The 22,455-nt window shown below is 46.6% G+C and overlaps 1 long non-coding RNA gene across 1 annotated transcript in view; it reads right to left on the bottom strand.

Annotated features, from left to right (window-relative positions):
* Positions 1 to 17,724: 17,724 nt before the first annotated feature.
* LOC134927412 (uncharacterized) overlaps positions 17,725 to 22,455 on the bottom strand; it is a 204,432-nt gene continuing 199,701 nt past the window's right edge. The window contains exon 3 of the long non-coding RNA XR_010177635.1: positions 17,725 to 17,988. This is a non-coding gene — a long non-coding RNA (uncharacterized LOC134927412). The remainder of the gene's footprint in view (positions 17,989 to 22,455) is intronic.

The following is a 22,455-nucleotide window of genomic DNA, read 5'->3' as shown; positions in this document are numbered from 1 at the left end:
TAGCAGTCTGCGGTGCTGTGCTGACCTGACAGTGTCCAGCAGGTCCGTCATCAGTCATTACATAATAAATATATATAGTACCTGTCCGGCTGCAGTACTAGTGATATTATATTGATTTCATCTCATTATCAATAATTTATCATCCAGTCTAGACTCTATATTAGCAGCAGACACAGTACGTTAGTCCACGGCTGTAGCTACCTCTGTGTCGGCACTCGGCAGTCCATCCATAATTGTATACCACCTACCCGTGGTTTTTTTTTTTCTTTCTTCTTTGTACATACTACTATAGAGTATAGTAGCTTACTGTAGCAGTCTGCGGTGCTGCTGAGCTGACAGTGTCCAGCAGGTCCGTCATCAGTCATCATTACCTAATAAATATATTATCTACCTGTCCGGCTGCAGTACTAGTGATATTATATATACATACATATATATATTGATTTCATCTCATTATCAATCATCCAGTCTATATTAGCAGCAGACACAGTACGTTAGTCCACGGCTGTAGCTACCTCTGTGTCGGCACTCAGCAGTCCATCCATAATTGTATACCACCTACCCGTGTTTTTTTTTTTCTTTCTTTCTTCTTTGTACATACTACTATAGTATAGTAGCTTACTGTAGCAGTCTGCGGTGCTGCTGAGCTGACAGTGTCCAGCAGGTCCGTCATCAGTCATCATTACCTAATAAATATATTATCTACCTGTCCGGCTGCAGTACTAGTGATATTATATATACATACATATATATATTGATTTCATCTCATTATCAATCATCCAGTCTATATTAGCAGCAGACACAGTACGTTAGTCCACGGCTGTAGCTACCTCTGTGTCGGCACTCGGCAGTCCATCCATAATTGTATACCACCTACCCGTGTTTTTTTTTTTTTCTTTCTTCTTTGTACATACTACTATAGAGTATAGTAGCTTACTGTAGCAGTCTGCGGTGCTGCTGAGCTGACAGTGTCCAGCAGGTCCGTCATCAGTCATCATTACCTAATAAATATATTATCTACCTGTCCGGCTGCAGTACTAGTGATATTATATATACATACATATATATATTGATTTCATCTCATTATCAATCATCCAGTCTATATTAGCAGCAGACACAGTACGTTAGTCCACGGCTGTAGCTACCTCTGTGTCGGCACTCAGCAGTCCATCCATAATTGTATACCACCTACCCGTGGTTTTTTTTTTTTCTTCTTTGTACATACTACTATAGTATAGTAGCTTACTGTAGCAGTCTGCGGTGCTGCTGAGCTGACAGTGTCCAGCAGGTCCGTCATCAGTCATCATTACCTAATAAATATATTATCTACCTGTCCGGCTGCAGTACTAGTGATATTATATATACATACATATATATATTGATTTCATCTAATTATCAATCATCCAGTCTATATTAGCAGCAGACACAGTACGTTAGTCCACGGCTGTAGCTACCTCTGTGTCGGCACTCGGCAGTCCATCCATAATTGTATACCACCTACCCGTGGTTTTTTTTTTTCTTTCTTCTTTGTACATACTACTATAGTATAGTAGCTTACTGTAGCAGTCTGCGGTGCTGCTGAGCTGACAGTGTCCAGCAGGTCCATCATCAGTCATCATTACCTAATAAATATATTATCTACCTGTCCGGCTGCAGTACTAGTGATATTATATATACATACATATATATATTGATTTCATCTTATTATCAATCATCCAGTCTATATTAGCAGCAGACACAGTACGTTAGTCCACGGCTGTAGCTACCTCTGTGTCGGCACTCGGCAGTCCATCCATAAGTATACTAGTATCCATCCATCTCCATTGTTTACCTGAGGTGCCTTTTAGTTGTGCCTATTAAAATATGGAGAACAAAAATGTTGAGGTTCCAAAATTAGGGAAAGATCAAGATCCACTTCCACCTCGTGCTGAAGCTGCTGCCACTAGTCATGGCCGAGACGATGAAATGCCAGCAACGTCGTCTGCCAAGGCCGATGCCCAATGTCATAGTACAGAGCATGTCAAATCCAAAACACCAAATATCAGTAAAAAAAGGACTCCAAAACCTAAAATAAAATTGTCGGAGGAGAAGCGTAAACTTGCCAATATGCCATTTACCACACGGAGTGGCAAGGAACGGCTGAGGCCCTGGCCTATGTTCATGGCTAGTGGTTCAGCTTCACATGAGGATGGAAGCACTCAGCCTCTCGCTAGAAAACTGAAAAGACTCAAGCTGGCAAAAGCACCGCAAAGAACTGTGCGTTCTTCGAAATCCCAAATCCACAAGGAGAGTCCAATTGTGTCGGTTGCGATGCCTTCCCTTCCCAACACTGGACGTGAAGAGCATGCGCCTTCCACCATTTGCACGCCCCCTGCAAGTGCTGGAAGGAGCACCCGCAGTCCAGTTCCTGATAGTCAGATTGAAGATGTCAGTGTTGAAGTACACCAGGATGAGGAGGATATGGGTGTCGCTGGCGCTGGGGAGGAAATTGACCAGGAGGATTCTGATGGTGAGGTGGTTTGTTTAAGTCAGGCACCCGGGGAGACACCTGTTGTCCGTGGGAGGAATATGGCCGTTGACATGCCTGGTGAAAATACCAAAAAAATCAGCTCTTCAGTGTGGAGGTATTTCAACAGAAAAGCAGACAACAGGTGTCAAGCCGTGTGTTGCCTTTGTCAAGCTGTAATAAGTAGGGGTAAGGACGTTAACCACCTCGGAACATCCTCCCTTATACGTCACCTGCAGCGCATTCATAATAAGTCAGTGACAAGTTCAAAAACTTTGGGCGACAGCGGAAGCAGTCCACTGACCAGTAAATCCCTTCCTCTTGTAACCAAGCTCACGCAAACCACCCCACCAACTCCCTCAGTGTCAATTTCCTCCTTCCCCAGGAATGCCAATAGTCCTGCAGGCCATGTCACTGGCAATTCTGACGAGTCCTCTCCTGCCTGGGATTCCTCCGATGCATCCTTGCGTGTAACGCCTACTGCTGCTGGCGCTGCTGTTGTTGCTGCTGGGAGTCGATGGTCATCCCAGAGGGGAAGTCGTAAGCCTACTTGTACTACTTCCAGTAAGCAATTGACTGTCCAACAGTCCTTTGCGAGGAAGATGAAATATCACAGCAGTCATCCTGCTGCAAAGCGGATAACTGAGGCCTTGACAACTATGTTGGTGTTAGACGTGCGTCCGGTATCCGCCGTTAGTTCACAGGGAACTAGACAATTTATTGAGGCAGTGTGCCCCCGTTACCAAATACCATCTAGGTTCCACTTCTCTAGGCAGGCGATACCGAGAATGTACACGGACGTCAGAAAAAGACTCACCAGTGTCCTAAAAAATGCAGTTGTACCCAATGTCCACTTAACCACGGACATGTGGACAAGTGGAGCAGGGCAGGGTCAGGACTATATGACTGTGACAGCCCACTGGGTAGATGTATGGACTCCCGCCGCAAGAACAGCAGCGGCGGCACCAGTAGCAGCATCTCGCAAACGCCGACTCTTTCCTAGGCAGGCTACGCTTTGTATCACCGATTTCCAGAATACGCACACAGCTGAAAACCTCTTACGGCAACTGAGGAAGATCATCGCGGAATGGCTTACCCCAATTGGACTCTCCTGTGGATTTGTGGCATCGGACAACGCCAGCAATATTGTGTGTGCATTAAATATGGGCAAATTCCAGCACGTCCCATGTTTTGCACATACCTTGAATTTGGTGGTGCAGAATTTTTAAAAAAACGACAGGGGCGTGCAAGAGATGCTGTCGGTGGCCAGAAGAATTGCGGGACACTTTCGGCGTACAGGCACCACGTACAGAAGACTGGAGCACCACCAAAAACTACTGAACCTGCCCTGCCATCATCTGAAGCAAGAAGTGGTAACGAGGTGGAATTCAACCCTCTATATGCTTCAGAGGTTGGAGGAGCAGCAAAAGGCCATTCAAGCCTATACAATTGAGCACGATATAGGAGGTGGAATGCACCTGTTTCAAGCGCAGTGGAGAATGATTTCAACGTTGTGCAAGGTTCTGATGCCCTTTGAACTTGCCACACGTGAAGTCAGTTCAGACACTGCCAGCCTGAGTCAGGTCATTCCCCTCATCAGGCTTTTGCAGAAGAAGCTGGAGACATTGAAGGAGGAGCTAACACGGAGCGATTCCGCTAGGCATGTGGGACTTGTGGATGGAGCCCTTAATTCGCTTAACAAGGATTCACGGGTGGTCAATCTGTTGAAATCAGAGCACTACATTTTGGCCACCGTGCTCGATCCTAGATTTAAAGCCTACCTTGGATCTCTCTTTCCGGCAGACACAAGTCTGCTGGGGTTGAAAGACCTGCTGGTGAGAAAATTGTCAAGTCAAGCGGAACGCGACCTGTCAACATCTCCACCTTCACATTCTCCCGCAACTGGGGGTGCGAGGAAAAGGCTCAGAATTCCGAGCCCACCCGCTGGCGGTGATGCAGGGCAGTCTGGAGCGACTGCTGATGCTGACATCTGGTCCGGACTGAAGGACCTGACAACGATTACGGACATGTCGTCTACTGTCACTGCATATGATTCTCTCACCATTGAAAGAATGGTGGAGGATTATATGAGTGACCGCATCCAAGTAGGCACGTCACACAGTCCGTACTTATACTGGCAGGAAAAAGAGGCAATTTGGAGGCCCTTGCACAAACTGGCTTTATTCTACCTAAGTTGCCCTCCCACAAGTGTGTACTCCGAAAGAGTGTTTAGTGCCGCCGCTCACCTTGTCAGCAATCGGCGTACGAGGTTACATCCGGAAAATGTGGAGAAGATGATGTTCATTAAAATGAATTATAATCAATTCCTCCGCGGAGACATTGACCAGCAGCAATTGCCTCCACAAAGTACACAGGGAGCTGAGATGGTGGATTCCAGTGGGGACGAATTGATAATCTGTGAGGAGGGGGATGTACACGGTGATATATCGGAGGATGATGATGAGGTGGACATCTTACCTCTGTAGAGCCAGTTTGTGCAAGGAGAGATTAATTGCTTCTTTTTTGGTGGGGGTCCAAACCAACCCGTCATTTCAGTCACAGTTGTGTGGCAGACCCTGTCACTGAAATGATGGGTTGGTTAAAGTGTGCATGTCCTGTTTATACAACATAAGGGTGGGTGGGAGGGCCCAAGGACAATTCCATCTTGCACCTCTTTTTTCTTTAATTTTTCTTTGCGTCATGTGCTGTTTGGGGAGGGTTTTTTGGAAGGGACATCCTGCGTGACACTGCAGTGCCACTCCTAGATGGGCCCGGTGTTTGTGTCGGCCACTAGGGTCGCTTATCTTACTCACACAGCTACCTCATTGCGCCTCTTTTTTTCTTTGCGTCATGTGCTGTTTGGGGAGGGTTTTTTGGAAGGGACATCCTGCGTGACACTGCAGTGACACTCCTAGATGGGCCAGGTGTTTGTGTCGGCCAGTAGGGTCGCTTATCTTACTCACACAGCTACCTTATTGCGCCTCTTTTTTTCTTTGCGTCATGTGCTGTTTGGGGAGGGTTTTTTGGAAGGGACATCCTGCGTGACACTGTAGTGACACTCCTAGATGGGCCCGGTGTTTGTGTCGGCCACTAGGGTCGCTTATCTTACTCACACAGCTACCTCATTGCGCCTCTTTTTTTCTTTGCGTCATGTGCTGTTTGGGGAGGGTTTTTTGGAAGGGACATCCTGCGTGACACTGCAGTGACACTCCTAGATGGGCCAGGTGTTTGTGTCGGCCACTAGGGTCGCTTATCTTACTCACACAGCTACCTCATTGCGCCTCTTTTTTTCTTTGCGTCATGTGCTGTTTGGGGAGGGTTTTTTGGAAGGGACATCCTGCGTGACACTGCAGTGACACTCCTAGATGGGCCCGGTGTTTGTGTCGGCCACTAGGGTCGCTTATCTTACTCACACAGCTACCTCATTGCGCCTCTTTTTTTCTTTGCGTCATGTGCTGTTTGGGGAGGGTTTTTTGGAAGGGACATCCTGCGTGACACTGCAGTGACACTCCTAGATGGGCCCGGTGTTTGTGTCGGCCACTAGGGTCGCTTATCTTACTCACACAGCTACCTCATTGCGCCTCTTTTTTTCTTTGCTTCATGTGCTGTTTGGGGAGGGTTTTTTGGAAGGGACATCCTGCGTGACACTGCAGTGACACTCCTAGATGGGCCCGGTGTTTGTGTCGGCCACTAGGGTCGCTTAGCTTAGTCATCCAGCGACCTAGGTGCAAATTTTAGGACTAAAAATAATATTGTGAGGTGTGAGGTATTCAGAATAGACTGAAAATGAGTGTAAATTATGGTTTTTGAGGTTAATAATACTTTGGGATCAAAATGACCCCCAAATTCTATGATTTAAGCTGTTTTTTAGTGTTTTTTGAAAAAAACACCCGAATCCAAAACACACCCGAATCCGACAAAAAAAATTCGGTGAGGTTTTGCCAAAACGCGGTCGAACCCAAAACACGGCCGCGGAACCGAACCCAAAACCAAAACACAAAACCCGAAAAATTTCCGGCGCTCATCTCTAGTCCTGGTTGGACTCAAGATTCATCTAATAGAAAATGATTATGAACCTGGCTGCCTATAAGTCTGCTATAATAGGGTTATTTTCACGTGAGAGTGCTGTTGCTTTTCCTTTGTGTCCTTTGCGTTTCTTTGCTTGCCAGCAGGGCCGCTGGGACATATTGTGGGCCCAGGTGCTAGTGGGGACATGGTCAAACATGGGGACGTGGCCACATCAGCTTCGGAAAATATTTACTATAGGGATGGACATTGAAAGCCCTTCCACGATCGATACGTTTTATTCAATGGTAACTAACCATTGCATCAAAAGTATTAGATGGAAAAAAACATTGCTATGGTTCACGCCTGTGTAAAAAAACATGTCTTTGCATATGCAATAGCTACCCGCGGCTGATCTTGATGTTAAACAGTGGAATTCAACTGCATTTAACATCAAATGACCATTGGTTCTACAGCATTTGATGGCTGCTGCCATCTGAAAGCTGCCATTGACTAACACTACCATTACAAGAAAAACATTGATAGCATTAAACCATCGAAATTCAATTTCCACCCCTAATTTACAATGTATACAATGCATGCACCTGGATACTCAGAGCTTCCACTGGACTCCTGAGACATCCCGGGCCCAGGTATTCAATACTCCACCACTCCTGTTGACCCTTGACAATGTTTTGTTTTATGAGTCTCATCTGAACATGACCAATGTGTGGATTAGTGCATATTCCATATACAGTACAGTGTCACTTTCCAGGTATTAGCAAGAAAGAGCTGTTTAAGACGTACCCAAGGTTCTCTGCTTGTCTTGTATTTTGTCCAATCACCATGACAATAGGTATGCATTCATATCTACAGTATAGAGAAACACCTATGTTACATAAACTCTGATAAACTTCATCCAGAATAAACACTCCACACTACCCGAGGATGTGTTTTAGATGTAAAAATGTGATTATGATGTAATCATTTTAGTGAACGGCACTATAACAATATTCTGAAGTGCATAAAAATTATTACTGAAAACAGATTTATTCAAGTCTCAATTCTTTTATTATCTTTGTGATGGAATTTCAAGACTTCCTCTGAGATTCCACACTACAATAACCTTGGTAACAAGCCTAGTCTTTGATATTTAGCTCCAGGACATGAAGTACTCGAAGTCTTCTCAGGTGTCTATACTGAAATTAATTATGTGTTTGAAATGATATAGCTCACTGCATTTTCCCACAGAGTGATGCATGCGTCCAACTTAGGCTGCTAGTTTTATGGCTCCCAAATGAATAATAGCTTATTAGATAAAATTGTAAAAATAAGATTTTACTTACCGATAAATCTATTTCTTGGAGTCCGTAGTGGATGCTGGGGTTCCTGAAAGGACCATGGGGAATAGCGGCTCCGCAGGAGACAGGGCACAAAAAGTAAAGCTTTTCCAGATCAGGTGGTGTGCACTGGCTCCTCCCCCTATGACCCTCCTCCAGACTCCAGTTAGGTACTGTGCCCGGACGAGCGTACACAATAAGGGAGGATTTTGAATCCCGGGTAAGACTCATACCAGCCACACCAATCACACCGTACAACTTGTGATCTAAACCCAGTTAACAGTATGATAACAGCGGAGCCTCTGAAAGATGTCTACCTTCAACAATAACCCGAATTAGTTAACAATAACTATGTACAATTATTGCAGATAATCCGCACTTGGGATGGGCGCCCAGCATCCACTACGGACTCCGAGAAATAGATTTATCGGTAAGTAAAATCTTATTTTCTCTATCGTCCTAGTGGATGCTGGGGTTCCTGAAAGGACCATGGGGATTATACCAAAGCTCCCAAACGGGCGGGAGAGTGCGGATGACTCTGCAGCACCGAATGAGAGAACTCCAGGTCCTCCTTAGCCAGAGTATCAAATTTGTAAAATTTTACAAACGTGTTCTCCCCTGACCACGTAGCTGCTCGGCAAAGTTGTAATGCCGAGACCCCTCGGGCAGCCGCCCAAGATGAGCCCACCTTCCTTGTGGAGTGGGCCTTTACAGATTTAGGCTGTGGCAGGCCTGCCACAGAATGTGCAAGTTGGATTGTGCTACAGATCCAACGAGCAATCGTCTGCTTAGACGCAGGAGCACCCATCTTGTTGGGTGCATACAATATAAACAACGAGTCAGATTTTCTGACTCCAGCTGTCCTTGCAATATATATTTTTAATGCTCTGACAACGTCCAGTAACTTGGAGTCCTCCAAGTCACTTGTAGCCGCAGGCACTACAATAGGCTGGTTCAGATGAAATGCTGACACCACCTTAGGGAGAAAATGCGGACGAGTCCGCAGTTCTGCCCTGTCCGAATGGAAAATCAGATATGGGCTTTTGTAAGATAAAGCTGCCAGTTCTGACACTCTCCTGGCCGAAGCCAGGGCTAGAAGCATGGTCACTTTCCATGTGAGATATTTCAAATCCACCTTCTTTAGTGGTTCAAACCAATGAGATTTTAGAAAGTCCAAAACCACATTGAGATCCCACGGTGCCACTGGAGGCACCACAGGAGGCTGTATATGTAGCACTCCCTTAACAAAGGTCTGGACTTCAGGGACTGAAGCCAATTCTTTTTGAAAGAAAATCGACAGGGCCGAAATTTGAACCTTAATAGATCCCAATTTGAGACCCATAGACAATCCTGATTGCAGGAAATGTAGGAATCGACCCAGTTGAAATTCCTCCGTCGGAGCACTCCGATCTTCGCACCACGCAACATATTTTCGCCAAATTCGGTGATAATGTTGCACGGTTACTTCCTTCCTTGCTTTAATCAAAGTAGGAATGACTTCTTCCGGCATGCCTTTTTCCTTTAGGATCCGGCGTTCAACCGCCATGCCGTCAAACGCAGCCGCGGTAAGTCTTGAAACAGACAGGGACCCTGCTGAAGCAAGTCCCTCCTTAGAGGTAGAGGCCACGGATCTTCCGTGATCATCTCTTGAAGTTCCGGGTACCAAGTCCTTCTTGGCCAATCCGGAACCACTAGTATCGTCCTTACGCCTCTTTGCCGTATAATTCTCAATACTTTTGGTATGAGAGGCAGAGGAGGAAACACATACACCGACTGGTACACCCAAGGCGTTACCAGCGCGTCCACAGCTATTGCCTGCGGATCTCTTGACCTGGCGCAATACCTGTCCAGTTTTTTGTTGAGGCGAGACGCCATCATGTCCACCATTGGTCTTTCCCAACGGGTTACCAGCAAGTGGAAGACTTCTGGATGAAGTCCCCACTCTCCCGGGTGAAGATCGTGTCTGCTGAGGAAGTCTGCTTCCCAGTTGTCCACTCCCGGGATGAACACTGCTGACAGTGCTATCACATGATTCTCTGCCCAGCGAAGAATCCTTGCAGCTTCTGCCATTGCACTCCTGCTTCTTGTGCCGCCCTGTCTGTTCACATGGGCGACTGCCGTGATGTTGTCCGACTGGATCAACACCGGTTTTCCCTGAAGCAGAGGTTCTGCCTGGCTTAGAGCATTGTATATTGCTCTTAGTTCCAGAATGTTTATGTGAAGAGACGTTTCCAGGCTCGTCCATACTCCCTGGAAGTTTCTTCCTTGTGTGACTGCTCCCCAGCCTCTCAGGCTGGCGTCCGTGGTCACCAGGATCCAATCCTGTATGCCGAATCTGCGGCCCTCCAATAGATGAGCACTCTGCAACCACCACAGAAGAGACACCCTTGTCCTTGGAGACAGGGTTATCCGCAGGTGCATCTGAAGATGCGACCCTGACCATTTGTCCAACAGATCCCTTTGGAAAATTCTTGCGTGGAATCTGCCGAATGGAATTGCTTCGTAAGAAGCCACCATTTTTCCCAGGACTCTTGTGCATTGATGTACAGACACCTTTCCTGGTTTTAGGAGGTTCCTGACAAGCTCGGATAACTCCTTGGCTTTTTCCTCCGGGAGAAAAACCTTTTTCTGAACCGTGTCCAGAATCATCCCTAGGAACAGCAGACGAGTTGTCGGCATTAACTGGGATTTTGGAATATTCAGAATCCACCCGTGCTGTTTTAGCACTTCTTGCGACAGTGCTAATCCCATCTCTAGCTGTTCTCTGGACCTTGCCCTTATTAGGAGATCGTCCAAGTATGGGATAATTAATATGCCTTTTCTTCGAAGAAGAATCATCATCTCGGCCATTACCTTTGTAAAGACCCGAGGTGCCGTGGACAATCCGAACGGCAGCGTCTGAAACTGATAGTGACAGTTTTGTACAACGAACCTGAGGTACCCCTGGTGTGAGGGGTAAATTGGAACGTGGAGATACGCATCCTTGATGTCCAAGGATACCATAAAGTCCCCCTCTTCCAGGTTCGCTATCACTGCTCTGAGTGACTCCATCTTGAACTTGAACTTCTTTATGTACAGGTTCAAGGACTTCAGATTTAGAATAGGCCTTACCGAGCCATCCGGCTTCGGTACCACAAAAAGAGTGGAATAATACCCCTTCCCTTGTTGTAGAAGAGGTACCTTGACTATCACCTGCTGAGAGTACAGCTTGTGAATGGCTTCCAAAACCGTCTCCCTTTCGGAGGGGGACGTTGGTAAAGCAGACTTCAGGAAACGGCGAGGTGGATCTGTCTCTAATTCCAACCTGTACCCCTGAGATATTATCTGCAGGATCCAGGGATCTACCTGCGAGTGAGCCCACTGCGCGCTGTAATTTTTGAGACGACCACCCACCGTCCCCGAGTCCGCTTGAGAAGCCCCAGCGTCATGCTGAGGCTTTTGTAGAAGCCGGGGAAGGCTTCTGTTCCTGGGAAGGAGCTGCCTGTTGCTGTCTCTTCCCTCGACCTCTGCCTCGTGGCAGATATGAATAGCCCTTTGCTCTCTTATTTTTAAAGGAACGAAAGGGCTGCGGTTGAAAAGTCGGTGCCTTTTTCTGTTGGGGAGTGACTTGAGGTAGAAAGGTGGATTTCCCGGCTGTAGCCGTGGCCACCAAATCTGATAGACCGACTCCAAATAACTCCTCCCCTTTATACGGCAAAACTTCCATATGTCGTTTTGAATCCGCATCGCCTGTCCACTGTCGCGTCCATAAAGCTCTTCTGGCCGAAATGGACATAGCACTTACCCGTGATGCCAGTGTGCAGATATCCCTCTGTGCATCACGCATATAAAGAAATGCATCCTTTATTTGTTCTAACGACAGTAAAATATTGTCCCTGTCCAGGGTATCAATATTTTCAATCAGGGACTCTGACCAAACTACCCCAGCACTGCACATCCAGGCAGTCGCTATAGCTGGTCGTAGTATAACACCTGCATGTGTGTATATACTTTTTTGGATATTTTCCATCCTCCTACCTGATGGATCTTTAAGTGCGGCCGTCTCAGGAGAGGGTAACGCCACTTGTTTAGATAAGCGTGTTAGCGCCTTGTCCACCCTAGGAGGTGTTTCCCAGCGCTCCCTAACCTCTGGCGGGAAAGGGTATAATGCCAATAATTTCTTTGAAATTATCAGCTTTTTATCAGGGGCAACCCACGCTTCATTACACACGTCATTTAATTCTTCTGATTCAGGAAAAACTATAGGTAGTTTTTTCACACCCCACATAATACCCTGTTTAGTGGTACCTGTAGTATCAGCTAAATGTAACGCCTCCTTCATTGCCAAAATCATATAACGTGTGGCCCTACTGGAAAATACGGTTGATTCGTCACCGTCACCACTGGAGTCAGTGCCTGTGTCTGGGTCTGTGTCGACCGACTGAGGCAAAGGGCGTTTCACAGCCCCTGACGGTGTTTGAGTCGCCTGGACAGGCACTAATTGATTGTCCGGCCGTCTCATGTCGTCAAACGACTGCTTTAGCGTGTTGACACTATCCCGTAGTTCCATAAATAAAGGCATCCATTCTGGTGTCGACTCCCTAGGGGGTGACATCCTCATATTTGGCAATTGCTCCGCCTCCACACCAATATCGTCCTCATACATGTCGACACACACGTACCGACACACAGCAGACACACAGGGAATGCTCCTAACGAAGACAGGACCCACTAGCCCTTTGGGGAGACAGAGGGAGAGTTTGCCAGCACACACCAAAAGCGCTATATATAACAGGGATAGCCTTATAATAAGTGCTCCCTTATAGCTGCTTTATATATATCAAAATATCGCCATAAATTTGCCCCCCCTCTCTGTTTTACCCTGTTTCTGTAGTGCAGTGGAGAGACCTGGGAGCCGTCCTGACCAGCGGAGCTGTGAGAGGAAATGGCGCCGTGTGCTGAGGAGATAGGCCCCGCCCCTTTTCCGGCGGGCTCGTCTCCCGCTATTTAGTGAATCCAGGCAGGGGTTAAATATCTCCATATAGCCTCTGGGGGCTATATGTGAGGTATTTTTAGCCTTTATATAGGTTACATTTGCCTCCCAGGGCGCCCCCCCCCAGCGCCCTGCACCCTCAGTGACTGCGTGTGAAGTGTGCTGAGAGGAAAATGGCGCACAGCTGCAGTGCTGTGCGCTACCTTTAGAAGACTGCAGGAGTCTTCAGCCGCCGATTCTGGACCTCTTCTGACTTCAGCATCTGCAAGGGGGCCGGCGGCGCGGCTCCGGTGACCATCCAGGCTGTACCTGTGATCGTCCCTCTGGAGCTGATGTCCAGTAGCCAAGAAGCCAATCCATCCTGCACGCAGGTGAGTTCACTTCTTCTCCCCTCAGTCCCTCGTTGCAGTGATCCTGTTGCCAGCAGGACTCACTGTAAAATAAAAAACCTAAGCTAAACTTTTTCTAAGCAGCTCTTTAGGAGAGCCACCTAGATTGCACCCTTCTCGGCCGGGCACAAAAATCTAACTGGAGTCTGGAGGAGGGTCATAGGGGGAGGAGCCAGTGCACACCACCTGATCTGGAAAAGCTTTACTTTTTGTGCCCTGTCTCCTGCGGAGCCGCTATTCCCCATGGTCCTTTCAGGAACCCCAGCATCCACTAGGACGATAGAGAAATATTGTAGTTTTAGTAGAAATGATTGAAGACCCTTTAATGGTGCCAGCAGGGTACAGATAAAAGATGCAAAACTAGAGAGAGAGACAAAGATATATTTGCACAGCTGTTCAAATAATTTACTGTTAAGCATCAGTAGAACATCCACCAAATTGGAGCTTTTATCATTTAAAAAGGAAGTGCCAAATTTTATTGTTCGCATATACTGAAATTAAAACGTGTCATTAATTGCTCTACATTTGATTACCTCTTTACTTATTATCTTGTCTTACTTGAAGATGTCTCTTCTAAGCAATATGTTTGTCCAGTTGCTATGTGTGTTTGGTGGGCTACATGCCAAGAACTATTGTGGAAATCAGTCGATGACATTATGGAGGAGGAGGGCTCCCACCTGTAATGCTGTCGGTCCTCCCCTCCTTGTCCACGCCGCCACCTGGTTCCCAGCACCTGTGCTATGTGCAAGTCACATACGCCGGGACCCAGCGCAAGCGCAGTAGCGATGACGGTACTGTGTATGCACAAAACACGGCTTCCTTGGACTGCATCGGCAGCAGCCCACAGAAACCGACTAGGCGCTGACGAGGCAGGGAGCTGGCTTCCTATAGGAAGCTAGCTCTCTGCCTAATGCTGCCTGGTCTTGCAGTACCGGAGGGAGGAAACACCTCCCTGCAGTGACTGTAACTGGCAGGTAGGACTTCCAATAGGAAGTCACTGCCAGTCCAAGTGAAGCCAGTGCAGTCACGGACTGCTGCACACTGCAGTGTTAGAGAAGCACTCTGGGCTGCCTCTGATACTGCACAGCAGCTACCTCGCACTAGGGACCTTATTCAGAGAGCTGCATAGAGTAGCACAGGGCAAGGCCGCCCAGCATGTGTGAGGCTGCTTCCCGATGCGTCCACAATTAGATTGCGGACGCATCGGCACTAAGGTTGAAGTGGGCAGATTTTTTTAATTGGAGCAGCTGCGTGTGACATCACGCAGCCGACCTGAAAATGGTCCAGGTCCGCTGCCCCCACAACGCCGTGTCGCCAACCTGTGAACGCCCACCGCTATCAATGAAATTGCTGTCCCATCCATCGGGGATGCGACCACAATGTCTGTATCCATGCTGCCGCGATGTGGCTGCTGCATATGTGCAGTTTGTCTTCATCAGAAACTGTGCTGTGGGCAGCATCAGCGGCTGGGTCTGAATGATCCCCTAGGACTACTATCCACCTCCCACAAGTTACTTACTGTATTATGCTTGTTGCAACTGCTGGTATCTCACTGCAGCACAATGGGGGTGCACCTGCTGTTTCTGCAGTCACAGTGTCACCAGCCACATCCTAGGGGACACACCTACACCTATGATGGAAGCTCAGATGACTGCTAGCTGTGACCGCTGTAATTTGCTACAGTGAGTGACGGCACCCCCGGCAATGCTGCAGTATAGGCTGCTGAGTTCTGTGCATCGCTGAGAAGAGGGTGTGGGCTGGAAGATTGGTACGGGTAGTCAGCCAACCACCTGTAAACTTGCTGCAGAGTCCGCCGGTGACCGACATCACAACTGGGTGGGCACATGTAAATGCCTGCCCAAATGTGACTCCAGACACACCACATCGGACTGACAATTGGTAAGTGTTAATGCACTTAAGGCCCACACACACTAGAAGACTTGAAAGATGTGAAAGATGAACAATTTGGAACATGAACGATTTCCCTTGAACTCCTTGACAAACGATATTGGGCCTAATTTAGACTTGATCGTAGCCGTGCAAAGTTTTGCACGGCTGCAATCAGTTACTCAGACATGCGAGGGGACGCCCAGCATGTCTGGCTCTGCCCCATCGCACAAGTACAAAAGCATCGCACATCGCACAAAATTGCTTTTGTACTTGACAAGTAGCTCCCTACCAGCGCAGCTCCTGAGGCGCCGGCACATGCACAGTTCAGACCTGATCAGCTGCTGTGCGAAAACGCACAGCAGCGATCAGGTCTGAATTAGGCCCATTGAGTGTACACACTGAACGATTTTACAAATGATCTGAACAACGAATGATCTGCTCTGCTGGGATTGAGGGGATTGAGCTGCATGTATGGACGTCTGATGACCTGCTTCAAACTGCTTCATCGTTTGCTGTGTACACACTAGATGATTTAAACGATAGATCATTCAAAACCGTTGTTATTATTGGAATCGCTAGAAAAAATATTCTACTGTGTATGGGCCTTTACCAATTGCCAGACATTTCGGCGGAACAATCAAATAGCTAATCCGTAGGGTATCCGGACTATGGATAGACATTGTCAAGATAGACAGTCAATTGGTCAGCACCATATGGTCGACAGGGTCAAAAGGTCAACAAGGTCAACAGGTAAGAGGTACACAGGTCAAAAAGTTGACATGGCAATGGTCGACACAAGTTTTTGTGGGGTCTATTCACTTTTTTTCAACTCTTGCTTGGTTCTCCATCCACGTGGACTACTATTGGGAATAATAACTTGTGCCGAGCACAGTAAGGCACCTTACCCAAAACGTGGTGCGTGAAGTGAGCCCACGAAGGTCTACATTACCACAAACTGGGGTGATGAAACATACAAAATGACACAAAAAAAGTTTTTTGTGTTGATTATCTACAAGTTGACCTTTGACCATGTTGACACTTTGCACCTGTCGACCTTTTGGACTGCCTACCTTTTACCTGTCGACCTTTTGATCCTGTCGACCTAAGCATGTTGACTATATGGTGTAGACCTATTGACTGTCTAACAACTGTAGATCTTCTTTTATACCACATCTGATCCGTGGTCTTAGTCAGTAGCGGATTTACTGTACCCCTAGCCAATAAAGGCAGTCGCCTAGGGGGCCTGCCACCAGGGCTGGATTGAGGGAATTTCTGGAGGACCGCAAGCTCCATCAATTTTGGTGCCCACTTACTACCTAATACAGCTGGAGCTTCACTCATACAGTCACCCACTGTTTCTTATTGCGGCCAACATAAAGAGCATACAAGTTTGACAATCTCTAGCTGGACCTCCTTCAACACTGCCTGCTGTTACACACAAGTGACGGCTCATGGAGCACAGTTATTGTTACTTACCCTGCATCATTCTTATATACCAACTTTTAAGAAATAAGGGTATACTTCCCTTGTCTTTTAAAGTGTTTTAAAAATAAATAGTGTCTATATATTTTTAAACATTTTCCACAAGTCTATATAATTATTTATGTGGGTAATTAATCAGTATATATTAATCATATATGTAAAACCCAGCACTGTGTTTTTCTGTTTACTTTTGTCAAGAGTTCCTTTCAGGAGTTCTTATTAGGAAGTCTTGCAAACCTCCTCATAGCTGCGAGTAAATAATATTTACATATTTGCCATTTGAGGATCATTTGGTCTTATCAAGTCCCATGAAGCCTGGCTCTGATGAATTCTGAATCTGAGTCTATCCTGGCTTATATCTATGATAAATACAAATGTGAATAATTGGTGTTTTATCGCTACAATTTTGGAAAGTGCAGATTTAATAGGATAGCTATGGGCCAAGGCTGTAAAAAAATAAATAAATATATATATAGGGCCTGAGTCAGGAGTGGCATTGGATGCAAACAGTTGTTGTTTACAGTCTACGTATGCATAGGTCATACTTTACATGCCTCCCGATGGTAACAGCACAAAGCTGTAGATTGAAATTGCCTGCAACTGAGGAAGGGGGGCCCCAAACCAATATCTTGCTAAGGGCCCCATGAGGTATAAGTCCGGCTCTGGTCCTAGTGTGTACCCAGCATAACAATGTCTGGAGGTTGTTTACAAGGTGCATTGAATGTGCAGCACAAAATACCTTGATTTTGAACCCATGCACCTGCAGCGGATGTTGCAAGTCTACTCTCTGTCTCTAGCCATTTCGGCTCCTAGTGCAAGATTTAAAAATGCAGCCCCTCCACCTCCCCATTGACATAAAAAAGTCCCCCCCCCCCCCCCCCTTCCCTCATAGACATTTTTTTTTAAAATAGTTCCGTTAGAACTATAGACAACTGAGCCTACTCAAACACTGGTGCACAATACAAATACGGGTATGGATTGGGATGTAAGCAGTGACAAACGCAGACCCAAAAACCTGATGCGTTTTTGAATAAGCAACAAGTGCATTGCTGGTGATGTGTTAAAAGATCATTTTCACCAACATTTTATTAGTGAGCCCATGTATCAAATGCATACTTTTCATAAGATATACAGCTCATTTTGTTTTATTTTGCTTACAAATGTGGTTTCCTTTTTCTTTTTTAGATCTTTTACAGTCAGCCAAATGGGAGGTCACCTCCAGGACGCGTAACCTTGCAAATCGGAAAATAAAAGCGGGCTCAGCTCATCTTGATCCACTTTCTTCTTCCCCGAGTCTCAGCAGCTTCGCTAAAGCATTTTCATCTGGCACTCCATCAAAGCCAGCCCTGAGCATATTCTCACCTCATTTCCTGATAAACCAACTCGCAGATCTCTTTGAAAACTCTGAAATGACACATGTTTTTGGTTTTCTAGTGTCATTTTTTTGGTGTATTTAACAAAGAATAATGTTTTGCTTTTTGATCAGAGTGACAAAGCCTCTATGCATGTAAAGTTTATTGAATAAATCATTTTGCCGAAGTTTGTGGTCTTTTCAACACTAGGAAACGTATCCCTTTAAGTATTTTTTCTTGCATTACCATGACAGAGTCAGCTCTCTACGCAAAATGTTTGAAGCTATGCTGTGGACGTTTTTTATTTTTTTTATTTTGTTTGTGAGGAAGCCCAATAAGAGCTTTATGTACAGATTTCCTAGCTAGAACATTACGGTACAGTTATTATACAGCCTTGGAGAAAGTGGGGGATGAAACAGCTTTGGAGGGTCACAGTTGACAACTGAACCACCAGCTAAAAAGTGATGCTTGGGGACATGCTATGTTTTACTGGTTGCAAAGCGTGTGTTCCTAATTTAAGTACTGTATTGGTAATGTAAAAGGAATCCCATAGCTAATACTTGACAGCAGTCCTCTAATTCACTTTGGAAGTAGGCCAGCCATTTAGGAATACAGATTTTAACCTTTTCTGAATTACATGTGTTATAATATTTAGCCAGCCAGGATCTGCATGAAAATCAGGGGTCTTCTGGCCATTTCAGGTGATTAGGCAAATATGCGCTGAATGTGCCCATTTGTTCATCTTACAAGTACAGCAGGGGACCCAAAAATGTGTGATTTTGAATTCTGGATAAGGGAAACTCAACCAGTATATAGGAGTATGTTCACATTGCATTTTTTTTGTTAGGACATGCCCCTGTGAAATGATGATGAGCCTACTTTTGTGAAATTGCAGATTCACATAAAAATGCAAATGTAAAAGTAATTTCCTAGTTCAGTTTATTTCTCTATTTAGATGAATAATTTGTTAATTCGATTTTGAAACTTTTATTCTAAACAACTGCTTATTCAAAGATGGCATCAAGACTATAAACATCTTAGTGATATTTGGTGGACCCCTTTCTTTGAAAGTAAAGCATTCATAACCTAGAACCAGAAATAACGACACTGAGACTTGAATTTTGGCAGAAAATTGCTAGCTATTTATTTGTCCCTATCCATTAGGAAACCTGTAATAAAGAAATTAATTTAATATGCCGCTCCAGCTGGCATATGGTGGCGGCCCAAAAGAACGGCTCAATTAATCTGAATTAACTTTAAATAACTAACCCTATAAATGTACTAAAACTTACTATAAACCGGTAATAGGTGACAACTCAACCCCCACAGTGACTACCCACCGCTCCTGGGTGCCCTGCCGCTGCCTTCCCGGACGGGTGGTCAAGCGGCCATAAGTCGATGGAGGTGAGTGCACCTAAACCACAACAAACTGTAAAAACACTACAGTTTTCCCTACAATACAAAACTGCCGTTCTTTTCCGCCAATAAATAGCCAACGAAAACAGCCAACAACTTAAAGCCAAAGCCCACGTGCCACAAATTCTTAATACCAGGGCGGGAGGGTGGGAAAGCAAATCACCAAGAGACTTAAGATGGCCTCTCCTTCCCTATATATAGCAAACCCTCCCCCTAAAGAAGGCTGTACTTTCCTCACAGCTAGGTCCACCCCTCCCCAGATGTTTAACTCTTTCCTCTCCTATGCAGTCAATACTCTCTCCTAAACATCTTAGTGATATTTGGTGGACCCCTTTCTTTGAAAGTAAAGCATTCATAACCTAGAACCAGAAATAACGACACTGAGACTTGAATTTTGGCAGAAAATTGCTAGCTATTTATTTGTCCCTATCCATTAGGAAACCTGTAATAAAGAAATTAATTTAATATGCCGCTCCAGCTGGCATATGGTGGCGGCCCAAAAGAACGGCTCAATTAATCTGAATTAACTTTAAATAACTAACCCTATAAATTTACTAAAACTTACTATAAACCGGTAATAGGTGACAACTCAACCCCCACAGTGACTACCCACCGCTCCTGGGTGCCCTGCCGCTGCCTTCCCGGACGGGTGGTCAAGCGGCCATAAGTCGATGGAGGTGAGTGCACCTAAACCACAACAAACTGTAAAAACACTACAGTTTTCCCTACAATACAAAACTGCCGTTCTTTTCCGCCAACAGCGAAAGACTCATCCCCAAAGTCTTTCGCACCGCCACCATAAACCTACCCTAACTCCTGCAAAGCGAAACCTAGATCCTCCAGAAAAAACATCATCCCCTCATTGGATAGATGTACTCCATCGCGCCGGAAAAGGTGGCTGTCTCTGAACCGTATCCTCGGGTGGCGAACCACCCTCCCACCGTGGGACAGCACCCACTTTGCCACCGCTCCGTTCACCTTTTTCCGGGCCTCATCAATCTGGCGACCATCCGCCACACCCCTCCAACACAATCTTGGCACCATCATGGAAAAAACCAACACACAATTGGTCCATGCCGCGGTCACACTTGCCAGATCCTGTATCATGGCCCACCGCAGATCCAAGGATGTCCTCTTCCCCAGGTCGTTGCCACCTAGATGGACAACCAAAACCCTAGGGACTCCATGCTTGCTGGCCTGACTCACTAACCTACTCCTCAGCTCACCCCACATCATTCCTCGCCAGCCAAGCCATCTGACACCCTGTGTTCCTAGCAATGCCTGAGACCCTTCCGAGGCCACAAACCTGGCCGCCCAGTAAATGTAAGAGTGGCCAACCACCCAAATGGGCAAATAGTCTCCGAACCATCCTGAAGGGAAAAAGAGGGGTAGAATTGATTACTAAGAGGCTTATTAATTGTTTATACTGAAGGATCTGCCAAAAAAGAAAACTTTAGATCTCACCATTGCAGCAGTCACGGCCTAGCCGACTGCACCATGTTCCGTTGCCAATTTAAAGCGCAATTAAAGACACAAAGGGGAAGGATCAAATAAAACAAACGAAATAAAAAGGGGGGGGGGGGTATAAAATGGGAAACACATGTAATAACTCAGCTGGAGGTGAAACGTAAAGACCTGCTGAGGGACTCTGATTAGACCAAATTAGCCGAATTATAGATTAGAATTCAGTCCGTCAAGTCAGGCAAAAAATCGCAAATAACTCCAGACCCCCGCTGCCGACTCATGCCAGCAACGGCGAGTAGCTAATCCCTGAGTAGGATAAAAAAGGGGGAACACCAACAGACGCACAACACCATAAAATCACAGAACTGGAACAACGTAATACATTGCCATTTAAACAAAGCCCCAAGCGCAAACCGACCTCTCATGTGACGGGGCGAATATATCGTCTGTAACTTGACGACTTCCATCGCCCCACCGCTTGGATTTCAGTTCTGGAGCAACCCGCCGCAGCAGCCGACGTCGCTGCGCCTATGCGAAAGGAATGGGTACCGATAGCAGTGGGTGGGAGGCCCAAGCCCGCCAAACAACGACTCAGCATCCAACGAAACTGGTATTTCGTGACTGGCAGCCCATCATAATGCAACAGCCAAGACCCCTCCTTAACGGGTCGCACCACCACATATTGCCTTGCCAGCCAACTGGGCAAACGCTCACCTCTAGCGCTGGAACCATTGTAACCCAGCACCCTCTCCCCACTTGATCCGTCTTGGAGCGTCGCAACCTGCACAGCAAGGACCTCTCACCCACTACCACGTCCCCGACCAGCATGCGCGAATCTGCTCTCTTGGAAGGCGCTACCAACTCAGAAACTCGAAAGGCCCCGTGGTAAGCCATTGAGAACGCCAAACTAAACAAAAGCATCTCAAACCTGGACGACGCGACTCGCCCTACCGCCTCGATGACGGCTGGCAACAAAGCCGCATCGATGGGCCGCCTCCTATCCGGTGGCGACGGCGCAACTCGCGCCCACCCTTTCATTGCCTTCCGCAGAACCTCGCTTTTCGTTACGTCAGGGACGCCTCGCAGCTTGCAGAAAAATGAGATGCCTGCCAAATACCGCGATACCACTGCTCGTGACCTACCGGAGACGTAAAGCTGCCACATAAAAGAAAGCATCAGCCGATGCCTACTCTTACCTTGATGCTGACGCCCTTGGACAAACTCCTCCCATTCACTCCAAGCTTGTTCTTAAGCCTTGAGCGTGGCTGGCGCTACTGACCGCAACGCTAGACCCTCCAGTCCGGCCCGATCACCTGCCAAACCTAACCGGGACAATGAAAACCTTGCTCGTTGGCCTCAGGTGCCAACAACCAACACCTCTCCCACTGTCCTCGCGACAAAGCGTCGACAATCCCATTCTCCAAACCGGGCACATGTTGCGCGCGGAACCACAGGTTCCTACGCAAGCATGTCAAAAGCAATTGCCCTAGCACCCGCATAACCACCAACGACTTTGCCCTCTGGTTATTAATCGCATGCACCACGCCAAGATAATCGCATCTAAACAAAATGCTGCGATTAGCCAGCCGATCGCCCCAGACCTCCAACGCCACCATAATGGGAAAAACTCCAGAAGCAA

This window comes from Pseudophryne corroboree, chromosome 5 (assembly GCF_028390025.1).
Source record: "Pseudophryne corroboree isolate aPseCor3 chromosome 5, aPseCor3.hap2, whole genome shotgun sequence".
NCBI lineage: Eukaryota > Metazoa > Chordata > Amphibia > Anura > Myobatrachidae > Pseudophryne > Pseudophryne corroboree.
Note: the sequence above shows the minus strand (reverse complement) of the source record. Positions and strands in the feature narration are given on the sequence as shown.